This window comes from Crotalus tigris, unplaced genomic scaffold (assembly GCF_016545835.1).
Source record: "Crotalus tigris isolate CLP2741 ecotype Arizona unplaced genomic scaffold, ASM1654583v1 scf7180000018556.678853, whole genome shotgun sequence".
Lineage (NCBI taxonomy): Eukaryota > Metazoa > Chordata > Lepidosauria > Squamata > Viperidae > Crotalus > Crotalus tigris.
Window position 1 is genome coordinate 62,959 of NW_024097075.1, and position 24,232 is coordinate 87,190.

The window sequence follows — 24,232 nt, forward strand, 5'->3', positions numbered from 1 at the left end:
AATATATGGATTGAAAATAATATGGATCAGGCAGTTTAAATTCATGAAGGTTAAATTCTCACGTTTCTGTCTTGTATCTGAAGTTACTTAATTTCTCTGGAAAGTATTGTGATAAAATGCTTCTATTACCTCATATTTATTTAGGCAAACTCTTTGTTAGAAATTCCAGTTAAATAGTTCCTTTCAGGATAATAACAAAAGGCTGCATCATTAGATGTCTGTGTGAAGTAGAAAAGATCAAAGAGGTTTCAACCAGGTGTCAAAAGATTCATATTCCCACAATCCTGAGAAAAGAGAATAAGTGTTAACTCTAGGAGAACAGCAGAACACTACATAGACAAGAACAAATACCTCCATTCAAACACAGATTCAAATTTTTTATTACAAAGATCAATTTGTAGATCAACCCAATTTCTCAGTAAACACGGTAAAAAAGAGTTTTGTATTTGGAGGTTTATGTTTCAAAATATGTGTATGTGTTTTTTATATTTATGTGTAGAATTGTACTATGTATATATGTATGTGTACACACACACACACACACACACACACACTCACGGGAGGCGGAGGAGTAAAATCTGTTAGATAATTAGGGAATACCACAGACGAAATTAGTGTGTAGGCCTCCCTTGGATCAATTAATATTTTCCAACCCAATTTGGAAAAGATCTTTATTCAGATACCAATACAACCTTTCGCATAGGGAGATAAAATTACAACCCTGTTCCCATGCATCAACCTATCAACTTCCATGAGTAGGAGGACAACAAAGGGTAGTGTGATAACTGTGACTAACTATCATGGAGAAACACCGGGACAGCCAAAGTGGGGGAAGCAATGTCAACACATTTGTCCTTGCTTCCCTCCACCTAACAATAATTATCTGGAGATAAGAAATGCCTGAATAGAGTCTTGTTTTTAGGGTGAGTTCAGGACATTGGTTGCCTGCACTGGAAGGCAAGATCATTCCATCTCCAGATCTGACTAGCTGATGGATACCACTGATTATAGAATAGCATCCTCTGTGGTCTAAAGACATAAGTCCATCTTAATTTTTGTGGCTGATCCAGACTTCGCCCAGCATCTATGGCCTATTGAAAATGTCGTATAAATTTGTTTCAAATTATGAACCTATCAACAAGATTTATTTTTTTAACAGAAGCTTTATCAACTAATTGTTCTTGTGTAATAATGGGAGTAAAAGTAAAGCAGGAGTAATATACTACAGTAGGATTATGAGACACTGGCTGTGGAAAGAGAAAATGGTAAGCTGTTTCACTTTAGGTTTTTTCTTCTTCTGAATGCTCAGGAAGAACTCTACTCAGAAAAAAAGGTAGTCATTCCCTTTAAAAGGAAAACCAAATAAAGAGAAAAAGGAATCCAAAGACAACTTTGGGAAAAAGGAGTCTACATCCAGAGCATATCATGTGTGCATTTGGATTGGAGAACTGTTCTGCAGCAGAGAAGAGGAGACAAAGGCCTTGGCAGTCAGAGACGAGATTCCAGAAGACTGTGGTTGCCGAAGGTTCAGCTCAAAGCTGGGGAAAGGAGAAAAATAGCTCATGTGAGTGTTGCCGAGATAAAACCAAGTGTTAGAAGTAAAATCTTCATCCTGGTTCATCCAAGCCGGGAATAAATAAGCAAACATGGCGACTGCTTTGGGAAGAAGGTTACAGTTTATTGAAGAAGCAGAAAGATGGTTCTTCAGGAAAGAGCAGAGGAGAGAAGGGCTGAGCACATGGGCTTGGGGTTTTTATACTCCCTCTAGCCTTTTGTTTGGAATAGTTTCCTGTTCCTGTGGCATGAACTTTTGAGGCTATTTCCTGTGTCACGTATTCTGACATGAGTCTGGGTGTGCCTCTATGGTATACTTGATGGTAATGGGTTAGTCCTATTATATCCCAAAAGTTATCTCCTGCTTCCCTGGGGCTGGGCTAATGACTCTTAAGAGTTTCTTTGTCTTGAGTTCCCTGGCTCCAACCTTCCTAATGGTCTTATATCTGCATTTCTATGAGGTTAGCTCTTGCTTGGAACAAAAAAATTTGGGGCCAGGTTTGGTTTCTGCTTTTCAAAAAAATACTTTTGGTGAAAAATATATTTCCTTTTTAATATTTCCTTCTGGGGGGAGGGCTAACTTTCCTCATAAGTAAGGTGAATTCTCTTATTGCCAAACAGCAAAAACCTAGCAGTGATGGGCTGTGAAGGGATCAAGCAAGAAAGAAGAAAGGGAGGAGAAGGTCATTACTTTCCTCCACTTTAGAATACCATGGTGCCAGGATGAAGAAAACTATGAGGTTTTAGTTGAAGAGCCTAAAAGCTGGGCTGATTGTATTGTAACCACAATCTTTCAGAGGCAACAACCAACCATATCATTAGAAACCACCCAATCTGACAACTATACCAAATAAAAAGATTAAGAGGCAACACAGATCAACAGAGTTAGCAGCAGGGTCAAGAATAATGGTGAGAGAGCTTAGTGGCAGCTTAAGTCAGAAGGAAGTGGGCCAAAGAAATAGTCAACTAGAATGATTCAGATGTACAAAGGGACCAAGCGATCAACACTGGAAGGGATGTCATTACAAAGTCAGAGAAACCAGAATTTGATGAAACAGCATCAGATTTAGATGATACTGGTGGAAAGATCAATCAAACATAGCAGCAGTTCCAACCTCATATCAGTTTTGTCTGGTTGGGTCAGATGACAGCAGAGAGCAATTCATTAGTAAAAGTATCAGGAACAGTTGCTAGTAATGTCTAGGATGAGATCAGGATGAAACCGATATACAAGTCTACAGATTAAGGGCATTAGGCGTTATAGATAAAAAGTAAAAGATAAAAGTAAGGTAGGAAAATAGAAGTCAGAATAGGGATGACAAAAGAGGCCTACAAAACTAAAACAGTATATAGAAACTGCAGACACAGGATAGAGGCACTGTAAGTTAGAATATAATTTTCTTTTATAATGGAAAGTGATATATAGTACAATAATAAATTTAATAAAATACTTTCCAACTGGAATTGTTATGTGTGCATCCTTCTTCAGACCTGTATCATCTCTGAACTTGTGAGAGGGGTGCATTTTATCAGCACAACTAATTTAGAATAGCAGAATAGCAAAGTTTTTTTAGCATGGAGAGATGGTAGAAAGTCTAAGCTATAGAAAAAGTTGAGTTGGTAACCATTGCACCCAGCAGATTGCATATATAATTCCTGTGATTATTAATGGCCTTGATTATTCACATCCTTACTATCAGAAGCAATAGTTCATTCTCAAATGTTTTCAGCACTTAGAGCTGTAGTCCTCAGAGTTTATTAGACAGTGTAGTTCCATCATTGAGATCCTATGACTTCCTTCACTATTCCACAGTGATATTATTAGAGTTTTAGGAAAATGACTTATTCTTGTATCTGGTTGGTGTTTGAATAGGGAAATGTCATTTCATGTAGTGAATGCCAATTCAAAATGGCAACTGCTGTCAATATATCCTCCATGTCATGTTGCATACTGATTGTCATACTCCATACACAATGAAAGATTGTTCTGCCATGAACATAAGATCCAGGGTCAAATGTTTATGGTACCTCCCTCTGATAGAAAAATCAAGAGTTTTCTCTGGATGGAAAAAATAAGTATAGAAGTTCAAATAGATTTTCCTCATCCCTAGTAATCTTTGATTAATGGTGGGAATCTCCAAGAAGCAGGGAAAGTCCTGGAAATTGAGGAAGAGAACAATTTCCTTCAGGAAATCTTTCATTTCAGTAGAAATAGAAAATATATATATAGGCAGGAATTTGTGTTAGCTTTTTTCATTTCTATGATGGCAAAGAGGGGAAGGAGGGGAAAAGAAGGGATCGGAAGGAAACAGAAAAGTCAGGCAGGAGAGAGTGGATAGGTAGGTGAGTGAGTGAGTGAACATGTTAACAGTTAATTGTAGAACAAGGAAATGAAGTAGTAGCACATAACCTGGCCTGGCTTCAATTTGGAGTTAACCTCACCCTTGGCTGTATTGGGGTAAACTGTAGCCTCCTTCACCTCTTCCACTAAAAGAGTGTAAGTGAGATCAACTTCTTTCACCAGCACAGAAAAGTTTCATTAAGAGCCAAAGTTTGACATTCACATGGACCATTCACTTCAACCAGAATGGAGGGAGTTGATATTTGCTCCTTTGTGGAACTATGCCTATGTCACTTGGCTCTTTTCATTAACATGGTCAATTCTCAATATATAAGCTTCATTTATTGAAAGAAAGAACACAGAAGCTCAGCCATCCATTCCTGTACCACTGCAATGACTGATGGATGTTTTGACATTGGCAAGTGATGTCAAGGAGGCAGAATCAGAAAAATCAAAGGCTTAAACAATTGTTTAGCTTAGCGAGCATAATTTAAACAGTACCATTGGACACTGAACCGCAACAGATTCTTTAAATCAGGAGTCTTTTCTAACTAATACTAAGTTAATAAAATTTGTTAGTTGGAAAAAATGCTGCCGGCAACTTATTGATTTTTAGCTACCATAGACTAACATGGCTCTTCTACAGTGTTAACAGATGCAATAAAGGCAGATAGACAGATAGGTTAGTAGATTTCATGCCAGATCAAAGACGGTTAAATAGGAAAGGCCCATAAGCGCTTACAGCAATGAACAGAGCTGCAAATATTCAATATAGTCCACATCAAGTTTTAGTGCATTTTGAACTGGTTTGCCTAAAGTTCATTTTGATAATGTTATAAATTAAGAATTGGAATAATAAGCTAATATGATGTGGAAAAACACAAGAAAATAAATGGATTGGCAGGGACACCTGAATGTATAGAATAATTGAGTGGAGTGTGTCAATTCTGAATAAAACAAGAAGTGGAAAAACAAAAGAATGAAGTGACTCATTCAGGTGAGCTGTGCAGTGTCTGCGTGTGTAACAGAGAGGAAGGGGGGCTGAAACTGCTCAAACAACAACCTGTGGTGGTGAATAGCAATGACTTCACTTCATGGTGATATGGCTCAACTTCACAACTGGCGTACACTTTTGCTCTGTTCAGCTCCACCTTTGCAATTGGCAAAGACATACAGCAGGACAGAAAAAGTTTACATTGTACAGAAAAGTAGTAAAATTTCCAAGGCAGCAGTGGGGGTGGGATCTGAAAAATTATTATTTCCTTTACTACATTGGTAAGAAAATCTCTGGTCAGAAGTGAGGAACCTGTGGGAGTCCAGATATTTTATTTTAATTTTATTTTATTTTATTTTATTTTATTTTATTTGGTTTATATGCCATCCATCTGGAAATGATTAGGCAAGATGGGCAGCAGATATGGAAGAGTCCCAGTTCCCAACAGCTCTAATGGTGAAGGATACTGGGAATTGCAGATCAGCAATATCTGGAAAGCTAATCCAGTCCCTATGGTTATAAAAAAGCATTCTGGCTTTTTTAAAAATAGAATGTGACTAACATCTGAACAATGTATTTTGTTAATTAATGCACATAGCATATGTATAGATTCCAAGCTGGAAGCTTCAACAACTTATCAAGTGGTGGTAATGGTGTAGGAAAGGGGATAGAATCCCAATATAAATGATGGCATATGGGAAAGGAATATTTATTGTGTGGGAGGACAGCACCCCACTCCCAGAAAAAGAAATATTTTGGGAATATTTAAAAGGCAGAATATTATATTTCCCCAAAGGAATAATGGAAAATCTTAGGCAGAAACCAACCTCCCACCAAGTCTGTCTGCCCCAAACAGAAACCAGGTCTCTCTGTAGAAATGCAGATGATAATCCTGTCAGAAAGACTGGAGCCAAGAAGCTTAGATCTGATGGGATTAGAAAGACAAAGATCCCTAGAATCGACAAACCCTCACACCAAAAACATCCAACACAGGACATAGCCATCAGCCACACCCCCAGGGAAGCAGGATATGACCTTTGGGACATAATAAGATTAACCAAACACCATTAGAATACTAAAAGGGCACACTGAATTTCATGTCAAAGTTCACGCCACAGGAAATACAAAGCCTCAAACAGGAACAACTCCAAACACAAAAGCTCAAGAAGAATAAAAACCCTCCACTTCCAGCTACATGTGGTCAGCTTTCCCAGAGCCATCTTTCTGTCTGGCTCTCCTCTTCAATAAACTACAACTTTCTTTTTTAAAGTCTCCATTTTGTTTATTCCCGGCTTGGACTGGACCCTGATGAAGATTTTTTTTCAACAATTGTATACCCTTCCCTGCTCTAATGACATATCACCATACAATATACAGTTCAGTAAAGGTACATTTTGGTAACAGTATAATATCTAAGCTACAAAAAAGAAGATGAATAATTGAAGGCTGAAATTTTAGTGGTTGCTCATTTTTTTGTAGCCCAGATATCAATTGCACTAATGGGGGCTGACATTATTAGCTATCTTACTTTACTGTGGAGAGAGACTGGCTGTATGTGATTAAGACTTGATCTGTTTAGAATACTAAACTATTACTGCCTCCTTTCCCAGTCATGTAGTAGGCTTATTGATCTATCATGATTCTCATTAGATATGGATATTATGAGAATTGTATTGATGTGGTAATATAAAATGAAAGAAAACTAATTAAGGATACATGCATTCTATCTTTGGAATAATTTTGCACTGATTTATCGGAGAAGTAAAAGTAGATAAGCCATTTTGAATCTTCAATTTGGCTATTTATTTATTTAATATCTATATGTGTGTATGTTTGTATATGTACACATATACATATACATACTGTATATTTAATTAAACGTATATGCTGCCCATCTCACTATCTAGCGATTCTATACTGTCCATCTCACTGTTTGGGGTGATTCTAGGCAGCTGTAACATAACACAAAAATAAATAAATAGTATATACTGTTGCTAGGATTCCCACTGAATATGATTATGGTAATTCTGTGCATTACTTCTTGGGTGTCATGCTGAGTGAAAATCTTGGTATTATCCTCATACAGTAGTACTGTTAGCAGATCTAAAGAGTTGGATTAATGCTTAAGTCAACACTGTATTTTTTGAAGGGATGAGTCACAAGTAATAATGGAGGAAAAGAGAACTGAAAGAACTGACACTTTCTTTTAGTTCCACCCTAAATTTCACTTTTTATAATGGGGTAGCTGAAAATCCTAGTAATGAGTTTTCTAAATTCCATCAAATTATAACTTGTCGTTAGAATCCATTCTTTTAAATCAGTTGGGGCTTTTTGCTATTTTCTGAAGAATATGGTGTAAGAAAGCACTGCAAGAAAATATTGAGAATTTCCTGTCACCCTGCCAACTTAAAAAAGTAGATTTCCAAGAAGTTTACATGGCTTCTGACAGCCCTCAGGAAATAACACAAGTGTAGTCTAAAAAGACAAAAGGCCAATTCATCTGAATATGCAATCACATGGGGGCTGTTCTATATGAAGAATCGTTCGTGCACAGCCATAGGCAACTTGTAAATGAGGAGTTCAATGGCACAGGGAAAAAAATCAGAGATTCCACATGATAAATGGATGCACGTGAATGGTTCACCATATTAAAAAAAAAGATTATAAAGAGGAACCTTCTGATTTTCAGCATAGTGAAGGCTATTTTTCCCCAGCTTTATCTCGTGATCCTGTTGTAAAGGTTCAGCACATGAATGGAGCCAAGTATAAAAATATTTTCCATGCAGTCAGAACTAGCTCAGGCTAAGAATCTACACAATTTGCACTGCTCTCCTTTAATTATGTTTCTAATAGAAGGAGACATACATCAAAATACCTCCTGAATCACTCCTATCCTGCATAAAATGAAATACAGTTATCAGGAGAGGTTGTATTTTTGTCATACAGATAGTCCTTGACTTACAACAATTTGTTTAACAATCATTCAGTGTTACAAGGGTGTTGAAAAAGGTGACTTATGACTAGTCCGCGCACTAATGATCCTTGTAGCATCCCTACAGTCATGTAATCAAAACTGAGCACTTGGCAACATATTTATGATGCTTAAAGGATCCAGGGTCATCTGATCAACATTTGTGACCTTTCCAATTGGCTTCCAACAAGCAGAGACAGTGGGAAAGCTAGATTCATTTAAAAACCGTGTGATTCATTTTAATGACTGACATTTTCAGGGAAACTGGTAAAATGTGATTCTGAAATTCATGGGAAACTGATCCCAATCTGCATCAATGATCTTGAGTTTGATGTACCAACAGGCTGACTGAGTATGAGCTTCTTAAGATGGCATTTTCAGTTTGGATTTTAGAGTGTTATCCCACAGCACCTGTAAGAGTATCTTTGAGTCACAGGTTAATTTGATGGTCTAAGTCTTAGAGTCTTAGACCATCAAAAGAAACAGATAAAATTAAAAATTATGCATTATTAGAAGACAAAAACTGAAGGATTGAAGATGATCTTCAGGAACAATAACTGTGCTAAACCAGTCTAACCACTAACTAAGCATGTCAATTGTACAATGTAGCAGTTAAAAAGGCTAATGAAATTCTAGACTGAACCAGAATTTTAGAGATTAGCTCATCAGTCATAATGGTACTATTCTGTTCTGCTTTGGTCCAGTAGACAAGGATATAACAAACTGAAACATGGCTAAAGCAGAGTGACAGTGGCAACGAAGGGTTTAGAAACCAATTACTACAGGGAAAGGTTAGAGTTGAATATTATTTGTTAAAGGCAATACAATTAGTTAAGGTTTCATGCATAGATAGTAAACAAATTGTAGGTATGAACTGAATTATCAAATTCAAATTACAAGAAAAGAAATTTAGACTAAATATTGAAGAAAAACTTCAGGAGGATGCAAGCAAAAAAAATTTCTTAAAAATTAAGAATTTTTTGCAAGAAAACAAGTAAGCTTAGAGAGCACCAAGGACCTCTTTAAAATACTTTTACTTATTATCCATTTGTTAAGGAAATTGTTAGTGCATCAAGAAATGATATGATTACTTTTCAAGTCTTTTCTTATTCCTGACAAAGAATTTGGGCAGAGTAGTATGCCTATCACAAGTCAAACTGGATCATTTCAGACTAAGCCACCTAACCATAAACATCATTTGACTTTCCACACTTTTCCTGTGTTAGCACTATCTGGACAAATGGTCAGGCAAAAATCTACAAAATATGAAGTATTAATATTTTTAAATATTTAAAAATGTAAGTATACTGTTTTACATTTTAATAGAAACATCAAAGGAGAACCTAGCTCATGTATTTCTAGTATTGTTGGTATCTTCTATATCACTACTGCAGTTCTATCACTGAAACAGAAATATTTATGTGTTCAGGTATGCATATCTATACATGGGGGAAGATTGATTTTACTTTCTGAATTAATTAACTTTCAGCCAGGATTCTTTCTTGGCTTGCTTTTAAAAAAAAAAACATAATGGATATATTACAGGCAGAGCATTTTTACATGGGCAACAATAAATATACTTTGAGAAGGCGCAGAGCTTATTAGTATGTCACTGCTCGTCTCACTCCTCAAAACATCAGGAAGATTTTGAGACTGAAGTCACTGCTGCTGAGCTTAAAGTGCAGAATGAGCCACATGAGGAGACCTGCGTGTTTTCCAGCTGACCAAATAAGACAGAGCAAACAACGATATCCAGCTAGTGCCCTTTAATCTACAGCTCATTTTGTTTGGCCTTTAAACCATTTGCAAACAGGGTTCAGTGTTAAAACTGCTAAATCCCCAATCCTCTGCTCAGTTTATTAAAACAGCAGAGAAACAATAGCACAAAGCTGTGACAGACAAGGAGAAAAAAATCTAAGAGCTGGGAGGGGGAATGAGGCAAGAATTTGTATTACTGAGAAAACAGTCCAAGATCTGTAATATTTCAGCATTTCTAGAACAGAGTTGCTTTTGTTGAGATGGATAGCTATATAAATTTGATAGATAGATAAATAGATAGTCAGACAGACAGACAGACAGACAAAGCTATATTGCTAAATATATGCAGTGTTGTGGGATCACATGAATGTAGAACCAATGTGGGAGCATTGCAAATGCTGCAGGAAATAATGCTTTGTAGCTTTCAGGATTCCCAGCAGTCTGGAAGGAACCAAGTTGTTGAAAAATAACCTAAAATGTCAGGTAGCAGGTGTTAAGTCCTTTGCGAAATGGCAATGACACGAGAAGCAGTTGTAGTTCTCAGGAACCTCTTTATTTCTGTTCAGCATACTGGTTACAAGACGCCGACAACGCCCAAATCTCCCTGCCCTTTTTATAGGCGATTCCTGGGCCAAACTGCAACATTTGGCGCGCCTGCACTCGCGCATGCGCGCGAGTGCTGGCGACAGCCAGTCTGGTCCCGGGCAGCTTGCACCTGCCCGGGACCGTTGCAATGCCCCGAGCCTGCTTTCACAGCCTGCTTTCACACCCCTTCCCCCCCAGCTAAGACTATGATCATACAAATAATAATATACAACCCAATACGAGTGTGGTACCCATACTAGCTTTGTACCAGTTATCCCTTTTGCTTCTATTGTTTCCCAGTATTCTATTTCCTACATGTACAGGAATACTCTCTGTTAACTCTGTTTTGCCAGTAGGGTTACAAAATCTTCTAAATACTTAGGAGATCTTTTAGCTCTCTGTGACCTCCTGACTTCTGGGTACCTTCCAAGTACCCTTTGACTGAGGGTGATGTATGCTTGTCCCCCTTGCTAGGCCCTGGTGATCCCCAAGGACTGTGCTCCAATGCCTGGCCTGCTTGCTTGCCCACCGGGCTCGTCAGGCCAGGGCTTCTTTCTCTGTTTGACCTGATTGTCCTGCCTGGCTGCAGGCTCTCTGGCCATCTTAAGTGACTGTCACTATTGGGCAACTCTGTAGAACCTCCCAGGTCTGTCCTAGACCTGTCAAGAGGTTGTCTTTCCCCATGTTCCCGTTCTGTACCCAGGCTTGCTGGGGTTTCAGTACTGTCCCAAAACTCAGTTGTCCCCTGAGTAATGCCAGAGGTGTTGTAGTCAGGATTCGGTTCCTCGACCATCTCCCTGTGTGCTTGCCCCCTTCTAGGGAGAGGGGCAGTGTTGGGCCAACTAGACGGAATGTGTGCCAGCTCTCTTGCACGGTGTGGGTTGTTTGGACGCTCCCAGATATCCTCCCTGACTGGAGTACTGAGTGATGCGGGTGAGTAGTGATTATGCCCCCGGGGTGACTCCCTGGTTGGAGTAGACACTGGTGCCTGAGTTCTAGTTGGGCTCCATGAATTCCTGTTTGGAGCACTCGCGGAATCTCAGAATGAGCTGTCTGTAGTTCCCTCGTTAATGATAGGCGGCAGCCCGCACTCTTCCCTTTGCCCAAAGGGGTCCCCCTCCCCCCTGGAAAAGAACCAGGAGTCTCAGTGGGAAGGTCCCGTCTAGTGCGGAGCTGGTCGATGTGTCGTCGCAGGACACGACCGTCGTCCAGGGAAACCTCGTAGGACAAAGGACCTGTGACCCTGGACACAGTGGCAGGGACCCATGAATGACCAGGCCCGTAGTTACGAGTCCAAACCGGGGCACCCACAAGCAGTTGTCTAGGTGACCTGGGGTGTGTGATTGTGGAAGGTAGTCTGTCCGGGTGCAACCGGTCAAGCTTTGTGGTCAGTTTGCTCCCCCAACGAAGTTCAGCTGGGCTCCTCCCGGTAGAAGTGGAAGGTGTAGTGCGATAAGAAAGGAGGAAGTCAGCCAACCTGTGATGCTAGTCTCCATAGATAATTTTCTTCAAAGCGTCCTTGGTGATGCGAACCATGCGTTCAGCCATACCGTTGGTGGACAGGTGGAAAGGCGCAAAGGTGGCATGACGAATCATGTTGGCCTGTAAGAAAGCTTGGAATTCGGAAGAAGTGAATTGAGGGCCATTGTCAGATACGAGGACATCAGGAAGCCCGTGTGCAGCAAAAATCCCCCTCAGTACTTGAATAGTCTTTGCAGTGGTGGTGGAAGAGATAGGTACAACCTCAAGTCATTTTGAATGGCTGTCAATCAGGACCAAGAAGAATTGACCCTGAAATGGCCCAGCGTAGTCAATGTGCACCCTAGACCATGGAGACTGTGTTTCCTCCCATCTATGTACAGGAGCTTGGGGCATTTCAGGGTGTGAGCGCTGACAAAGGTGGCATGCATGCACCTTAGCCTCAATGTCTCTGTCTAACCCAGGCCACCACAAATGGCTGCGCGCAAGCGCCTTCATACGTACAATGCCAGGATGACCCTCGTGGAGGGAACCTAAGACCCTAGTCCTCATCGAGGCAGGAATGACAACTCTGCTCCCCCAAAGCAGACAACCCTGGAAAGTGGATAACTCGTTCCTTTTGGACCAGAAACTCTGAACTCAGTGCCTGGACAGCTCTCTGGCCGTCCAGATAAAACCCAAGATAGGACACGAGAAAGTGTGAGATCTGTGGCTGATTCAGCAGCCACATCCCTGGCATCTAAAGGGCCTCAGGCAAGGCCTGAATGGAGAGGATATTGATTGTTGGTGCAGGGTCAGCCTCTATTACTGGCAGGGGTAATCTACTGAGGCCGTCAGCATGGCCCATTTCTTTCCCAGGTTTGTGAAATAAGGAAAAATCGTAGCCAGACAGAAAGATAGACCATCTCAGCATTCTGGGGGAGATGATTTGGGGAGTTTGTTTATGTGTGGTAAACAGCCCCAACAAAGGCTTATGGTCAGTGAAGACCGTGAAATGCCTGCCATATAGGAAATCATGGAACCTTTTGATTCCAGCAACAACAGCTAAAGCCTCCCTGTCAATTTGAGCATAATTTCGCTCCGCTGAAGACAAGGTTCTGGAGTAATATGCAACAGGAACCTGAGTTCCATCTGGTCTGAGGTGGCTTAGTACAGCTCCCACCCCATAAGGAGAAGCATCACAAGCGATGCACACAGGAAGGGATTCATTGAAATGTGCAAGCACACTGTTAGAAGTGAGTAAGGCCTTAACCTCATTGAAACTTGCTTCGTGTTTTTGTGACCACTGCCACACAGCCTGTTTGTCCAGGAGCCTATGAAGAGGCTCGGCTACACTAGCCTTGTTTGGAAGGAAGGAGTTGTAAAAGTTCAGAAGGCCCAGAAAGGCCTGTAGTTCGGCCTTGGACTTTGGCCTAGGAGCATGCATAATAGCTTTCAATTTGGATTCAGCAGGGTGAATCCCGGTAGCATCAATTTTGAATCCCAAAAAATCTGTAGAAGGTACCCCAATTTTACATTTGTTCTTCTTAAGTTTGAGGCCCATTTTCCTGAACCTCAGCAGGACAGCCCTTAATCTCTCAGCTAAGTTGTGTGTAGAGTCTCCAGCAATTAAGACATCATCAAAATAGGGGCAAACCCCTGGTATACCCCATAGTGTGTTTTCCGTTATGCTTTGGAAAATTCCAGGAGCAACATTTACTCCAAATTGTAACCTCTTTACCTTGAATGCCCCCCTGTGGGTCACAATGGTTTGAGCTACAGCAGCAGCAGCATCAACAGGCAAATGTTGATACGCCTGAGCTAGGTCAAGCTTTGCAAAAACACGCCCCCCCCCCTTGAGGGAGGCCAGAATATGACTGACCATGGGAACAGGATAGGCATGTTGCTGCAATGCCTTATTCAGAGTGCATTTGTAATCTGCACAGATGCAAATGTCCCCATTTGCCTTAAGAGGCGTGACAATGTGGGTCTCCCAAGGACTGGAGTCGAGAGGTTCTAAAACTCCTTGCTGAATCAATTTGTCCAATTCGGTATCAATTTTACCTTTCAAGGCAAAAGGAACCCTTCTTGCTTTAATTCTAATAGGGGTGACAGTGGGGTCTAATTTCAGTGACACAGGGGGTCCTTTGTACGTGCCCAGCTGGGGGCTGAAAACTTCTGCAAATTCTTTGCAGACTTCTTGTATGTCTACGTTTGCAAGCTATTGAGCCCTGTGACGTGTATTCCCAAGGCCTCAAACCAATCGAGTCCTATGAGACTCGTTTGCTCACCCCCTACTACTATTACATCTAGTGGACCTTCAAAATCCTTATACTGTACGTTAAGGGTGCCTCCCCCTTAACACACACTTTGGAGTTTTGAAAGTCTGTTAACACAGTGTCGGAAGGCCTCAGCTTGGCCTGAAATCCGCTGCCAGAACAAATCTTCCTAAATGTGTGCATGGAAATGATTGAAAGTGCTGACCCCGTATCCAGTTCCATAGCCAATGGAACCCCTTGTAGCTTCACTTTAAGTGACAGCTTTTTCTTAATGGGCTTGTGTGTGCCTGTCCTATAAATGCTTCTTCGCGAAGCACAGAAACCCACCCTGTTTTGGCTGGGGACCCTGGTACCTTTCAGGCGCAATTCTTCCCGAGGTTGTACCTTCTGACGGCCCAGACACACAGCTGCAATGTGTCCCTGTTTTCCGCATGCCCTACGGATAGCGGAGCGGAATCTACAGTCGGTCCTCTTGTGGCGACCTCCACAACCGAGGCACTTGGGGAGAGCTGAAGAGCTTTCCTTCTGTTTCCCTTCTTTCGTGGGATAGAGACGGTCTACTTCATCGTCAGGATCCTCCTCTGGGTTCCTTTGGACTCCTTCCTGGTGCACGGACACAGCTTCTGGAGTGCTTCTGATCGGCCTGATGTTCTTGATGGCGCCGCCCGCTGCCTCTTCTGCAGTAACCTCTCTCAAGGCATCTTGGAATGATAAGTGTTCTTTAGCGAAAAGCCTCTGCTGCAATTCTCTATGCCTCAGTCCGCATACAAATCTGTCTCTCAGCCGTTCTTCTAGATCCTTGAACTCGCAGTGTTTAGCGGCTTTTCTCAACGCAGCAATGTATTCTTTGGCTGATTCTCCGGGTCGCTGATCCCTCTGTTCGAAGGTGTGGCGCCAAGTGATGACAGACAACTTGGGCTGGAAGTGTTCCTTTAGTAGTTTTTTGAGATCTGTGTAGTTAACAGATTCTAGAGGTACAGGTGCTGCTATGTTTTCAGCAATTTCGAATGCGTCTTGACCGCAAACGCACAGCAGGGTGGCGGCTTTTAAACTATCTTCTCTTACTTGATTGACTTTAAGATAGTTTTCCACCCTGGCTACGTAGAACTCCCATCTTTTCGGATGCGAGACGTCGAATTCTGAAAGTCTTCCAACTTTTGCCATTTTTGTAGAAAAGGAAGGGTCTATCAGCCAGCTTACCCCCGATGTTCGCTGGATTGGCGGGCAGCTGCTGAGTTGACGCCGTTCCTACTTCTCAGGACTCTAGGGTAAGCTTACACCTGTCTTCAGTCGATGTAAGGCAATCCCACCCTCGTCGCCAGTGTTAAGTCCTTCGCGAAATAGCAATGACACGAGAAGCAGTTGTAGTTCTCAGGAACCTCTTTATTTCTGTTCAGCATACTGGTTACAAGACGCCGACAACGCCCAAATCTCCCTGCCCTTTTTATAGGCAATTCCCGGGCCAAACTGCAACATTTGGCGCGCCTGCACTCACGCATGCACGCGAGTGCTGACGACAGCCAGTCTGGTCCCGGGCAGCTTGCACCTGCTCGGGACCGTTGCAATGCCCCAAGCCTGCTTTCACAGGCTCAGGACATAACAGCAGGGATAGAAAAATTCCTGTTTCCAAGCTTCAAAGAGGTGGCTTACATCTTCAACAGTAACTCTTTGTTATTAAATCACTTGCCACCTCAATTTGATAATTGCAAAGGAAATGGGGTTCTTGTTAATTTTCATTAATTGTTCGTCCATATGCTGTGAAGCTATAGACTCTGCAAAGTATAGACAGTCCATTAGTTGTCAGAACTAATTTTTATGGGAAAAATATTAATTTCACTTGGATTTGCTGATTCACTTTTCATTCTGCCCCCGAGCCAAGCACAGGGTGAAATCACTAGCTATCACTAGCTATTCCTAGTTTGTGCTTGGTCATAATATGAAAACATATCATTAGTTACTGGGCTGTATTGGAAAGGCCATTCGAAACATAAATGGTGTGTTGTTTTTATGTTCCCCCCCCCTTCAGCCACACAATTGCTTGTATTGATATGTGTACAATTTTACTGCATTTATCAAGCATATAGCAAATGTGGCCATAGTAATACAATTAACACATGATACATGCAGTTTGCTGCTTAAAATGTTAACTCTTGTATCATGCACATTCCAGCTGATGAGAATTGCAACCATTAATTCAAAAGTAAGCATGAAGGGCTTATGTGCAGCCTTCTTTTTCAGGCTTAATGCTTGCTCAAAATGTAACTGTAATTATGGGTGCCCATTTCAGTTTTTCTTTCTGTATATAATACAGCTTTACTTTCTAATGAAAAATAATTAGAAGAGAGACCTTTTGGAAGCAGTAAAGCACAAGGCATATTCAAGTGTATAAAATTTGGTATAAGGATCTGATATGTTACAGTACAGTTCAGCTCTGCCCTGAATTCTTGGATAGCCTTAGGCAAAATAATATTCTTCACCCATGACAGCAACTTCACAAATAAGATGTTTGGGTGGGCATTTTGTCCGCTGTGATCTCCTAGGGCCAGGAGAGATTACCTGGCCCCTCTGCTCACCCACCAGGCGAGGCAGGGCGGGGTGTTGCTGCCTTAAATTCCCAGGTGACCCCAGTAAGGGTTGCTGGCAGAGAATACCTCACAGAACTATTGTTTAAAAGAAAACAGATACAGTAGATAGTGTTAAATACTCCGTTTGCTTGCAAATGATGAATAAACATGGCGAAGTTCAACAGTTCTTTATTCTCTTAAAGTGACACCCAAACAACAGGCAACAGGCACGCAGGCCTCTTTATGTGTCCAGAGACCCGGATAATGGCAAACAAAGTAACAGAGCGTTTTCGCGCCTTACGCATGTGCACAAGGCTGGTACTGCTCAGTCTGGTCCTGGGCAGCTTTTGGAATGCCCAGGACCAATGCAACGTCCTGAGCCTGCTTTTGCAGGCTCAGGACACAACACCCTTACCCCCTAGATGGAACATATCTGTACACACACATGTACGTCATACATTGGGAGAGTGTTATATAATTTCATCAATCAAATGCATGGAATGTGGAATACTCGAGGTTCCCTCAGGCAAAACCCCTTCAACTTTGTTAAGCAATAAATGTACCCGAAATAAAAAAATAATACAAAATAATCTACCTGTTATTCAGGGCCCTCATGCATAGAACCCTTGGAACTTGACAGCAACTTCACAAATTCCCTAAGATGTTTGGGTGGGCACTTGGCCCGCTGCGACGTCCTAGGGCCAGGAGAGATAGCCTGGCCCCTCTGCTCGCCCACCAGGTGAGGCAGGCCAGGGTTTTGCTGCCTTAAATTCCCAGGTGACCCCAGTAAGGGTGACTGGCCTACCTGCTCGCCTACCAGGCTAGGCAGGCCAGGACTTTGCTGCCCCAAATACCTGGTTGATCCACCCATCTTCTGGCTGGCTGGACCCTCTAAGTCCAAGCCAGCATACCTTGGAGGGGTAGAAGTCCCTGGGTCCACAATGGATCCTTCTTGGAAACACTGTCCCTCAAACCCAAGGCCAGCAGATGGAGAGTGCTGGGTAGCGGAAGTTCCCCAGTACTCTGTGGCCCCCAAACATGTGCCCAAGGTGCCAGAGTAAGGAGTCGCCTCCATGGCAACCCCCTTTGCTGTTGACCTCCTTCTGGGAGAAATTGCGGAATTGGGCAAGTGTCCCTGCTGGAATTCTTTTTCTCTTGCTGCTTGTGATTTGTGTGGACACCCTCGGTCAGTCTCCCTGTCTGGAGCACTATCTGACATATGTGAATACTGTGGATACCCCCGGTGTGACTCCCTGTCTGGAGTAATTATGGATGTGTAGAATGACCCCCTATCCGGTGAATTCCTGTTAGGAGCACTTGTGGAACCTTGGGATGAATCCCAAATAGCCTCAGTAGCGGATAGTGATGCCCTGTTAGGCCTGTGAAACTGAACCTCAGAATGCATGTTATGGTCCTCCTCCCCCCCCCCAGAGCAGAGCCAGGAGTGGAAGGGTGAGAGTCCAGTCTCCAACGCAGTTGGTCTCTGTGTCTGCGAAGAACGCGGCCATCTCCCAAGGCAACTTCGTATGACAATGGCCCAGAGACCTTGAAGACCACAGCTGTGACCCAGAGATGACCAGGCCCATAGTTCCGTGCCCAGACCGGATAACCCACTTGGAGTCTCCTAGGTGCCCACGGTTGTGACACCTGTGAAGCCACCCGGTCAGGGTGCAACCTGTCCAGTTTAGTGATGAGGTGGCAACCCCAGCGGAGTTCAGCAGGGCTCTTCCCCGTAGCAGTGCATGGTGTGGTGCGGTGTTCAAGAAGGAAATCTGCTAACCTGTGGTGCCAGTTACCATAAGTCAGTTTCTTGAGGGCATCTTTGGTGGTGCGCGCACCATTGTCTCTGCCAGTCTGTTGGAGGATGGGTGGAAGGGAGCCGATGTTGCATGCCGGATCAGATTGGCCTGAAGAAAAGCCTGGAACTCAGAAGAGGTAAATTGAGGGCCATTATCTGAAACCATCTGGAAGACCATGTGATGCAAAAATTCCTCTCAACATCTGGATAGTCCTGGCAGTAGTAGTGGAGGAGACAGGAACAATCTCTAGCCACTTGGAATGGCTATCAACAACAACCAGGAAGAATTGCCCCTGAAAGGGCCCAGCATAATCTATATGCACCCTAGACCATGGGGTTTGAGTTTTCTCCCACCTATGTACTGGGGCCTGAGGCATTTCAGGCCGAGACTGTTGGCACACTTGGCACCCGTGCACCTGGGCCTCAATAGCTTTATCAAGCCCAGGCCACCAAAGATGGCTGCGTGCAAACGCTTTCATCCTGACAATACCAGGATGTCCCTTATGCAGAGAGATCAAGATTCTAGACCTCAATGAGGCTGGGATCACTACCCTGTTACCCCATAACAGGCAACCCTTGAAAGTGGAAAACTCATGCTTCTTGTGCCAGAAGCTTTGGAACTCAGTATCTGGGCACTTGTCAGGCCATCCTGACAGCACCCATGTCAGCACATGTGTAAGTGTGTGATCAGTGGCAGTTTCTGCAGCTACATCCCTAGCATTGAGGGGAGACTCAGGTAATTCCTGAATGGACAGAATATTAATGGCTGGATTGGAGCTAGCTCTAAGTGTTTCAAAGGTAATCTGCTCAGGCCATCTGCATGGCCCATTTCTTTTCCTGGTTTGTGGACTAAAGTATAGTCATATGCTGACAGGAAAATGGACCATCTCAGCATACGAGGAGAAATGATATGTGGGATCTGTTTGTTGGTGGTAAACAACCCTAGCAGAGGCTTACAGTATGGTCAGTATAGACCGTGAAATGGCAGCCATATAAGAAATCATGAAATTTCTTAATGCCAGCTACTAAGGCCAAGGCTTCTCTGTCAATTTGAGCGTAATTCCGCTCTGCAGAAGATAGAGTCCTTGAGTAATAGGCCATAGGGACCTGTGTCCCATCAGCCTTCAGATGGCTGAGTACAGCTCCAACCCCATAAGGAGATGCATTGCATGCGGTGCAAACAGGCAGTTGCTCATTGAAATGTGCTAAAACAGCATTAGAAGTGAGCAAGGCTTTAACCTCATTGAAACTCTTTTCATGGACTTTAATCCACTGCCAAGAAGCCTGCTTGTCTAAGAGCCTGTGTAATGGCTCTGCTACTGCAGCTTTATGTGGGAGAAATGCATGGTAAAAATTTAATAGCCCCAAGAAGGCTTGCAGCTCACTTTTAGACTTAGGATTTGGGGCCTGCTGGATAGCTTGCAATTTAGTTTCAGCAGGGTGAATGCCTTGAGCATCTATCCTGAATCCTAAGAAGTCAGTAGAAGTGACTCCTATCTTACATTTATCCTTCTTTAGTTTAAGGCCTGCTTTTCGAAAATGAAGCAAGACACCCCTTAATCTCTCTGCTAAATTTTGAGATGATTCCCCAGCAATGAGGACATCATCAAAGTAGGGACATACCCCAGGAATACCTCGAAGGGTGCTCTCCATGACACTTTGGGATATGCCAGGGGCTACATTTACTCCAAATTGCAGTCTCTTGACCTTGAAGGCCCCCCTGTGAGTTACAATAGTCTGGGCCTCAGCAGCTGCCTCATCAACAGGTAGCTGTTGATAGGCCTATGCTAGGTCAAGCTTTGCAAAAATGCGCCCCCCCCTTGAGGGAGGCCAGAATGTGACTTACCACAGGCACTGGATAAGCGTGCTGTTGCAGTGCCTTATTCAGTGTGCATTTGTAGTCTGCACATATACGTATGTCTCCATTAGCCTTTAGAGGTGTCACTATGGGGGTTTCCCATGGACTAGAATCTACAGGTTCTAAAATGCCCTGCTGGAGCAATTTGACCAGTTCAGCATCAATCTTGCCTTTGAGGGCAAAAGGTACCCTCCTAGGCTTAACCCTGATGGGCGTGATGGTAGGGTCTAACCGTAGTGAAATTGGGGGCCCCTTGTAGGATCCTAGCTCTGAACTAAACACATCTGCAAACTCCTTGCAGACTTCTGCAAGGCTTAACGTTTGCAAATGGTGAAGCCCAGTTACCTGGATTCTCAGAGCCTTGAACCAATCGAGTCCAATAAGACTCGTACGTTCACCCCCAACAACCACTACATCTAGGGGACCTTCAAAATCCTTATGCTGTACTCTAAGGGTGGCTTCCCCCTTAACACACACCATAGAATTCTGAAAATCTGTAAGTATTAGATTGGATGGTCTGAGTTTAACTCGAAGGCCATTGCAGCTGCATATCCTTTTGAATGTGTTAATAGTGTCCAACTCCATTGATAAGGGAACCCCTTGCAGCCTTAAGTTGATGGAAAGCTTCTTCTTAAGGGGCTTATGTATACCTGTCCTTAAAATACTCCTGCGCGATGCGCTGAAACCCACCCTATGTTGGCTGGAGACCCTGGTACCTTTCAGACTCAATTCTTCACAAGGTTGGACCTTCTGGTGACCCAAACAGATGGATGCAATGTGGCCTTGCCTGCCACACACTCTGCAAATGGCGGAGCAGAACCTGCAGTCAGATTGCTTGTGGCGTCCTCCGCACCCAAAGTATTGAAGAGATGCTGGGGCCTTGTCTAGACGTTCCTTCTGCCTCCTTCCAGCTGGCTGGTGAAGTCTATCCACCTCTTCTTCAGGATCCGCTTCCAATCCTTCTCTAGCATCCTCTTGATGGACGGGTAGCTGTCTCTGGAGGGCTCTTGGTGGGCCGTAGGGTCTTCACAGCCCCGCCTGCTGCTTCCTCAGTTGTTACCTCTCATAGCGCATCTTGGAAAGAGACATCTTCTTTTGCAAAAATCTTCTGCTGTTCCTTAAACCGCATATGAAGCGATCTCACAGCCTCTCTTCCAGATCCTTGAACTCACATGGTCTGGCTGCTTGCCTTAAGGCTGCAATAAAATCCGTAGCAGATTCACCTGGCCTCTGGTCTCTCTGCTCGAACGTGTGCCTCCAAGCAATAACAGACAACTTTGGCTGGAAGTGTTCCTTTAACATTTTCTTCAAATCAGTATATGTTACTGACTCCAGAGATGTAGGGGCCACCAAATTCTCTGCGATTTCAAAAGCTTCCTGTCCACAGACACACAAAAGAGTTGCAATCTTTAAGCCATCCTCTCTAATTTGATTTACTCTGAAGTAATTCTCCCCCCTTGCAAGGTAGGAGTTCCATCTCTCTGGGCGTGAGACATCAAAATCAGACAAACGACCAATCTTCGCCATACTACTTTTACTACTTTCACCACTCGCTCCTCTGCAAACTTCTGTTTGGGGAAAGGGTCCTTTAGCCGAGCTCACCCTCCAGCGACACTATACTGGCAGGCTGGGATGCTGATTCAGACGCCGTCTGCCCTCTTCAGGACTTCCTGGGTAAGTCCTTAAAAGTTTCTCTTTAGTTTGCAAAGGATCCCACCTTCGTCGCCAGTGTTAAATACTCCATTCGCTTGCAAATGATGAATAAACATGGCGAAGTTCAACAGTTCTTTATTCTCTTAAAGCGACACCCGAACAACAGGCAACAGGCATGCAGGCCTCTTTATGAGACCCGGACAATGGCAAACGAAGTAACAGAGCGTTTTTGCGCCTTGCGCATGCGCCCAAGGCCAGCGCCACTTTTGCAGGCTCAGGACACAACAGATAGGTTACTCTGAACAGCAGACTGAGTCCTGAGTTCTGGCAATACAGTATCTCAAACTGAGTTGGCTCCTAGTGGAGTTTCCAGACTACCAACAAATACATGCAACCAATGGGTTGGTTAAGATGGCACTTTGATTTTTTGCTCATTATGAAATGTCTCCCTAACTATTGTGGTAGCTTGTTCAACAAGCCAGAATTAAAATGAAATATACTAGACCATGCTGAATTAGAAAGAGTGAAAATTAAGATCAGTACATTTCCCATGTGCATTGCTAACCTCAAATTTGAAAAGCTGACCCATGTACACTTTGTATATAATAGCCAGTTCTTTGTACAACTCAGACTAACCGTTTTGATAACCAGGCACTATTGAATCAGTTGGGCTCACAATGCTAATGCTCATAATACAATCCATGGTTTATATATTACAACTGTATCAAACCAAACAGAATCCTCATTATTCCTTAGTGCAACCTTTGAGTTGGGCCAATTTCTCCTATTTGTGACATTTGACCTGGTGAGCACTTTGAAATAATGTATTTATGTTAGAAATTATTATATCATATCTTGTGCATCTCTTGAAGTAATCTTGCATTTGTTGAAATATGATACAAAAGGTGACAAGTATGATAAGTTGTTTAATAAAAAAAATCAATCTAAAACAATGGATGATGAAATGTACAAAACATTTGACTTTTTCACTAAGCTAAATATGAAGATGTGATCCCCTATTTCTTTTCTCTTTAGGGGCACATTTTCTCCTTTGAAGTATGTTATGAAGATTTCCATTTAAGAGAGGTAGAAAAATATGCAGGTGGGACCAGCATGGATGGTTGAGTTCTTAACCAGTTTAACCATCACACATTAACTAGAAGACATAAAGTAGGTATCTATCAGATTATATCCAGGTTTACTCATGGTCGGAGTAGACTAAACTGAAATCATGTGTAACATAAATCTTGAAAGTTTCTTTACAGGACTTTTATTTTAATCACTACTATGCTTGACTAAAATTGGGGAACTTGAGTTCAAATCTCTGTTTAGCTAGTAAGCTTACTGATTGACACTAGATATTTTGCTAAAATCCTACATTTCTTACAAGATAAGGAAGAGGTTACATAGATTGCTATTCTGAATTGCTTGACAGCAGGATGGAATAAAAATTAAATTATAAAAATAAATCACCTGGTTGTGTAAGGTGCTTTTTTTGTCTATTTAGATATTGATAATGTTATTTCTGAAACATAACAACTAGCATCCCCCTTCATTATCTCTCTGGCTTTCTTTGTTATTTTCTCTTGCTTTAATCCCTTTTAACCCTATTCCCGAAGTTTAGACTCCAGATGGGAATTACTATTCAGAAAGACAACTCAGAGAGTGACAAGGTTCTGCACTATTTGGAACATTCTGATTATCATACATGAAGAGCTGATAACAGACATGGCTAAATAGGATGTAATTAAAATGCTACGTTTTGTGTCTTGAATTAATGTGGCAGTTCTCCCTTTGGAAATGGGGAAATAATTAGTCTTTTTGAAGCTGCATGTTAATTATGTACTACAAGCACATTTTATCCTATATAATGAAGAAGAAGCATCAATTTGGCTACCTTATAAAAGCTGATTGATGCAAGAGAAACTTTCATGTTTTTGACCCTTTTGTTTCTGATTGTCTTCTTTAGGCAAACATATGTGAAAGGATTAGACTGCTTACTTGCGTAGAGTCAAGAGCTCTCTTTCTTTCTCTTTTATACCTGAGTTACTGCATACTGAATTTACTACTCATAACAGGTGCTCATCTGATGGCAAGCATATTTGAAAACCATAAACTCATAAATAGGATTTGTGCTACTTCATTATTCAGAATTGTTTTCATTCTTTTCAGATATACCAGGTTCTAGTTAACATTCAAAAGTTTCAACATCAGTTAAAATCTAACAAAGGGAAATAGTTTTTCTGAAATTGTTGAGATATTTTTCAATGTCCTGTTGAAATCTCATCATTTTATTTTGGGAACCACTCTCGATTTTGATAATTATAACTTTATAATAATAATAATTAATTTATGGAAGGCAGGAAGTAATTTTTTCCCCAAGTCAATTTTGCAGCAGCTAGAAGGTATGCAAAAATGG